Source organism: Xyrauchen texanus, chromosome 32 (assembly GCF_025860055.1).
Source record: "Xyrauchen texanus isolate HMW12.3.18 chromosome 32, RBS_HiC_50CHRs, whole genome shotgun sequence".
NCBI lineage: Eukaryota > Metazoa > Chordata > Actinopteri > Cypriniformes > Catostomidae > Xyrauchen > Xyrauchen texanus.
Window position 1 is genome coordinate 15,761,107 of NC_068307.1, and position 6,962 is coordinate 15,768,068.

A 6,962-nucleotide genomic window follows, 5' to 3' on the forward strand; every position below is an offset into this window, starting at 1 on the left:
CACCAGATGTGACGCACTGCCTAGCTGACCTGGTGTGCCTTTTTTATACCCCCACTAAATGCGGCTCAATAATAGGGAAATGCCAATGGGGTGTGGGCATCAAACAGCCTTAAAGATAGAGGCAAATAACTACATTTCACCACACACTCTTCAACTAATACAAATTTGAGATATGGACCAAAGCAGCAAAACCTCATTTTGATTTTACAGGGTTTTTAAAGAGACGTTCGATAATTCTGCATTTCCCTGTTGGAAGAGAACCAAGGGCTTTTGGAATTCCTAGGACTCATGTTAGACTCTGTTTGCATGCAAGCTTCTCTCCCCATAGAGAATCAGAATGGATTCTTTGCACATGCTACCACCACCTATCAAATTAATATACTTCCCAGATGGGTCACCTCAATTCGCTTAGAGAATTACTGTATCCCTCAAAATGCTGTAAACAATTTTAGCATACTATAATTTCCACAAGCTGAACCATTGGATTAGCCATTGGATTTTTTCCAATCTGTACTCCAAGATAATAAATGATTTAATTGAAACCCCAACACAAGTTTCAAGTTTATTCAAAAAGCACATTTAAAACAACGGTTGTTGGCCAAAGTGCTGTACAGTAAAATATATAGAAACAAAAACACACACAAGGAAATCAATAATTAGAACATTAAAACACATGAAAAGACGATCTCAGGCTGCATTAAAGGCCAGGGAGTAAAAATGAGTCTTAGGCCTCAATTTAAAAAGAGTCAAAATAGGAGCCTGCCTAACATGCAGAGGAAGGCTACTTAAATTGACTAGAATGAATAGCCTCTCCTGGTGACATCAATTGGATGCACCTGTAGCAGGGCTATAAATAGATGTGTCACAGATGCATTATCAGGTATTTTGTCTGAAGAGCAGTCCTGGGGCATCCCAGTGCAGCAGTGAAGCGCAGCATCTGGTTCCGCTTTTATCAGGGAATAGGGGTTACAGTTAAGTAACCCGAGATGTTCCCTGTCAAAAAGCTACACTTTGATGCTGCGCTGATTTAGCGCTTTGGGAACGAGAAAACCCATGCTGCCGCACTGTGGATGTCCGGACCCCTTATGGTTGTGTAGTTGTACTCACAAGAGCGCGAGAGGTCTCAGACATGATCTTGTGATGTTGACTCAAGGACATAAGAGCCTGGAGTGGCATGAACATCCAAACTATAAAATTTTATGAATGTGTGTGGAGAGGACCAGCCTGCCACATTACAAACATATTGCAGAGGGACACCTCTAGCCAAGGCTTTAGAGGAGGCGACCCCTCTGGTAGAGTGAGCCCTGATCCCTACTGGCGAAGCTTGACCGCGCACCTCGTAGGCCAGGGCAATAGCATCCCTCACCCAATGCGATACTGACTGCTTGGTGGCGGCTGACCCTTGTTGCGGCCCCCATGGCAAACGGATAGTTGGATAGCGGTGGACATAAGTCTGAAGGGCACGGACTGGATACAGTCTGTGAAGTCTTTCCTGCTCCGGCGTTGTAAACGGCGGGGAGCAGAAGGCTTCAAGGGTGACCAGATTTACGGTCGAGAAGGAACCTAAGGCAGGTATTCAGGATGAGGGTGCAAAATTGCTTTTAGCTATTGGGCAAAATAGAGCCTGCAGATCCCCAATTCTTTTTAGAGATGTAATTGCCATAAGAAAAAACATCTTGAGAGTCAGAAATTTATCAAATGCTGTTCAAATGGGGTCTCTACCAGACCCTTGTTGTAGAAATTTTAATGCTAGTAGCATAGTCCCTGTAAGGAATGTAGATGGGGAAGATCTGCTTCTGGTGGAGACCTTGGGGAAAAAGAGGGAAAAAACAACCCAGCCCATCCTGACTTGTCTCACTCATGTCACAGAGTAATTCCTGTGTAATGACTGGGTCCTTCTTGCAAGAATAAATTCTTTTAAAAGACTGTTTGATTCAGAGTGTCTCTTACGCAGTGATAATGGTTGGTTAATAATTTGTTTGCCACAACAATTTGGTGTCAGAATAGTGGGATTCCTTGGAAGTGCAATCTGGACCTGAGAGCAGACGGTTTTTGGCCACCTGGACTGAGAAGTTCCAGCTCTACCTCATAAGCTTCAGAGAGAGGGACCGACCGAATCAGGGCCAGGATAAACTCCACTGGAATCAAATGAAAAGGAACCTGTGGCAACCCAAATATCTCTGATAAGAGACGACTAAATTATTTTCTTTTGGTATAAGAGTGAGTGAACCATAGTGGCTGAGACTGTTTTCTGTGGCGCGAGTACAAGAGGTTCTCAAGCAGAAATTGAAACCTACGAACAGTTCTCGCAAAAATTGTTTAATTAAGTTAGCTAAAATACTGAGTGCTGGAACGTACACCAGAGAAAGATTTTGAGTAAACTGTATTTAACAAAGCACTAGGGAGTGCACCCTTATCTGATCTTGGGTTAAGAAATCAGATCTGTTGGAGACGTCCGACAGATTATTAGACGTGTCGAATGGTAAATCCACAGAGAAGCAGAAACAGCCAGAATGGGGAAGTCTCAACGCAAGCTTGCCAAATTTGATACACCGGTTTTCTGACAAATGAGAAAAAACTATAGGAGAAAATGTATGCAGGACATAGAGAAACTGATCAAATACCATGATTTCCCCAGGAGAGGGAACACTGAGCACGACTAGACTGAGAGTGGTGTGAGAATCATTGGAACAGGGCAGCGAGGCACAAAAAGGTTGTTGTGGCTGCATTCAACATGTGTGTAAAAAATGTGAACAGACAGTGGGCTGTTGGCTTAAGGAAGCAGATAGAAGAGAACGAAAGCAAATGCAGAAAGAATTAGCATGTAGGATTGAAAAGTGTAGGAAAAAATAAAATAAAATGTGTGAAAGATCTGTTTGTGCGTCAGCACCACCAGAACCGACTAATGAAAAGTATGTTTGTGTTTCCCCACATGCAACGGCGATTGTGCCAGCGAAGCCGGCGTATAATCATCACTATCCCGTGGCGGAGCTGAAAGCCCTGAAACTGAACCCCGACCTCGACTGCTCTCCGCCCAGAAGACAAGCACCACAAGCAGCTCCTCCCAACTCGGACAGTGAAGGAGACCTGAATGAACTTTTTTCTGAGACCTGAGATCGCGCAAGCGGCTGACCTCCACCCTGGCGCACGCTGTGCACGCAGAGGAACAGCTGCTGACAAAGAAAGACAAATCAAGGCAAAGGGGGAGAAAGATCTTCAGCTGGCAGTTGTGCGACTACAATCTAATGTCAGCACATCTAAACCGCAGCAGAAATGGGACGACAAAAAGAAGAAAGGCTACAGAAACCAGCGGAAGTGGAATTGCGGCTTGTGTGGGACTGACGACCATGAGTTCAGAGAATGCAAGAAATGCAAACTGTGCAAACAAGAGGGACACTGGGATACAGACTGTCTGGGGAAGGAAAAAACGGACTGAAGCAAGCAGAGCAGAGAGCAGCAAGGAGGGGGTCGAGCTGAGGGTGATCAGCTGCCGGCTACAGAAAAGGGAAGTGAACGTTTTTTTTTAACCACACACACATACAACACGCACACATACACTGATTTACATACTGCTCTCTGCAATGAAGACAATGCTTGCAAATCTTTGAGTGTGACTGATGAAGATTTATGTGATAATGTTTCGGATGAATGTTTGAGAATATATAAAAGTTCAGGGTTTTTACAAATGCCGAGATATCAAATGTTAGTTGATGGGACATTAGTAGATTTTTTGGTAGATTCTACCACTTGCAGGTTTGGTTTCCATTGAATGTAGATCCACTGCAACTAGCATTATCTTTATTTTACGTATTTTATATTATTCCATGTTGGCAAGTGAAAGTGCACACCAAATGATTCAGCAGCACACACATGAGATTTCTGAGTCATTCAGATTTAATCGTGAACCGATTCTGAATGCTTTGCTATAAAGTGTGACCAATTCATTGTAAAGAACCAACTCAGATGAGCGATTTATTTGTGAGTCGGACATCTTTAGTTCTAATTCAAAACTGGCAATAGTAAACACCGGTGTGATGTATGATGCAGCGTGTAGCTTTTGTCAAAGCTATCTAATCAAAAATATAGCTTCGCTACTGATTTAAAAACTAGCGAAGCTACCACCTCGCTACTCAGAAATATAGTTAAGATAATAGCTTTGCTATTAACCATCAATGGCAATATGTTGATGCAATCTCGTTGAGGAAAATGCATGACTTTAATTAAAATAAGTAATGAAAAAAATGCCACTTGATTAAATTAAAATGAATTAACTGTATTATTTGTTTGCATTATATTATGCTTGTTTATACATCTTTACAGCTCACCCAAAAATGAAAATTTTTATTATTAACTTAACCTCAGGTTGTTCCAAACATGTATGCTGTTATTTTTTGCAGCGGAACATTTATACAGCTCTTGCCATATAATGATAGTTCATATTGACCATATCTGTCAAAATTTCAATTCGAAAAAAACACCATAAAAAGCACCATAAAATAGTATACTATATTCCAAGTCTTCTGAAGCCATACAATAGTTTTGTGTAACAAACAAACAGAAATTTAAGCTGTTATTCTCTGATAATCTTCACTGCTGCCAAAGCTGGCATCTAGGAATTCAGTGCTTGAGTGATATGTGGTATATGAGTACTTTTATAATACTTTCATGGTGCTTTTTTGTGTTTTTTTGTCTATTTTGGTGCTTGACACTCATGGTCACTTTGAACTGAGACAAAAGATTCTCCAAAAATGGAAAAACAAAAAACAAGGCACAAGTTTGGAACAACATGAGAGTGAGTAAATAATGGCAGCATTTTCATTTTTGTTTGAACTATCTCATTTAGACAATAAAAAATGTGTGACCTATTATCATTCATCTATATCTCATGGTGGTCATCTCTTGCCTAAGACAATGGATTGGAGTCAGCCCTCATCAACACAGAGTTACTTTCTCACTTTCTCACACTTAAAGAACAAAAAAGGATGGAGACTTCCTAGGTAAACTGCTCCACAGGAGGTGCCCCACATTCACAGGTTGTTGTGGTCTCTATATTTACTGAAGGAAGTTTATAATCCATACATATCAGAGCAATTGGCCTACAGTTTCACTTAACAGAACGTAAACTGTTATAACATAAACATAAAAGTCTTTTAGCACTGCATAGTCAGGATTTTTTTAGATGATAGATCTCAGAGTGTCTGAACAGAACAGGTACACAATACTTTGACTTAATAGTTCATCTCTTTGTGTGTACTCTCTTGTGAAAGTACATCATCGAGTATACATTCACTTCAGGTGAGCTAAATGGATTGCAACGCTAACGGAATTGAATACGCAACACAAACAGACCATTCAATCCTCTGAACCATTACAATGACAAAGATGTTATAATACAATCTCGGAGGGATCTTTTCTATTCTAGACACACTTTTTCACTGCAATGACTTTGTTAGGTCAACAAAATCTAATAGTGTGTGGAAATTGGCCCAACTGAAAATAAGAGCTAAGCGTGTGCCAAATGTTAAATACAGAATTTCAAACCAGCATCGTCTTGCAAGAATAAAAAAATCCTATTAACTAAGCCCTTTTCTTTTTTGTTCGAGCGGACAAGAGATTACAGGGACCATTCAATGTATTGACATCAATGGCATAACATTTCTCAATTAACCTTGATGCATGCAAAGCCAGAGTGGTAAAGAGTACATGAGAGTCTGCCATCAGCCACTCACCACAGCAGAGTGAGAGAGGTCAACACTGCTTGGGCTGTATTTGTGTATGATCTCTGTTAAGAGGAAGAAAATCTATGGCATTTGTGTAATGTCTTCAAGGCACAGCCACTGCATGGGTCATTATATTAATCAATTATCCGCAAGATGCCATGACAACTTTAGACTGTTACAAAGGCTTTTATTACTCTATAGTGATATTTAGGGTAGACCGAGTGCAGTTGTAACACTTTTAGCTTTTTGCTGTAATGCAAAAATACAGAGAAAAATTAGCGTGTGTGTGTGTGTGTGTTTGTGTGTGTGTGTGTGTGTGTGTGTGTGTGTGTGTGTGCAAGTAATAACTGACTTCGGACCATTGAACAGTTGAAAAATAATGCACATTCGAGGTAGTCATGGTAGAGGCGGTCAAGACACATTTTTATAACAATTCAAAGGGCTGGAGTCAATTATTCAGCTTATATCACGGCTACCACACCTTAAGATATTGTTCAGGGTTTTATCTCAAAATATTTTCTGGTTTTCGTCCTTAAAACCCTCTTATGAGAGGAACAACTTTCTTTCACCATGGATTGAGCATCTTGCCTTAATACAATCCGAGCTTTCGTTGTTAGTTTGAAAATGTCACTTAAGATCTAGCAACGGAGGATTGCGAGGCTTGCACTGTTTTATTCAAGTACTTATTGGATAATGAGGTAGTGTGTTTGTGCATGTGTGTGTGAGTTTGTGTTTGAGGGATCAAAAGAGAGAAACTCAGAAAATGAGAGAGATTGCTTTTGAAATTACCTTTTTGTTGCAGCTCTCGTCAGAAGTAACATTGCTTCAAAATGAAAGTTGAAGCACTTCTCAGCAGCAGCGAGTGTCGCCATATTTCCATCGTAAACCTTAACACATTTTTTCAACCCTACTGAGATGCAGGATTGATCTGACATGACAGCTCTGTTTTTTTCTCACGAGCAAGCATGGGCGTATGCATATAATATCTGTGTGTCCACATGTTTGGGAGTGTGTGTGTGTGTGTGTGTGAGAGGGGGAGGGGGCACTTGAGTGTTTCCTACAGATATTTCATTTAATATAGAAACTGTTGTATTGATCAAGTGCATCTTGCTCTGATACAGCTCAAGCTGTTCGTTGCTAGCGAGAGATCACAAGTTAAATTGCCTGTGTTTAAAGTGGCTCTCGTCAGGAATAACATCACATCAAATTGCCAAAGTGTAAGTTTAAGTCACAGCAGCGGCG

General features: G+C 40.7%; 1 protein-coding gene across 1 annotated transcript in view; it reads right to left on the reverse strand.

Moving 5' to 3' along the window:
* The window catches only part of nlgn1 (neuroligin 1), a 523,587-nt gene extending 516,941 nt beyond the window's left edge, over positions 1–6,646 (reverse strand). The window contains exon 1 of the mRNA XM_052102055.1: positions 6,510–6,646. The gene's annotated coding sequence lies outside the window, so the exon portion shown is untranslated. The remainder of the gene's footprint in view (positions 1–6,509) is intronic.
* Between the last annotated feature and the right edge of the window lie 316 nt (positions 6,647–6,962).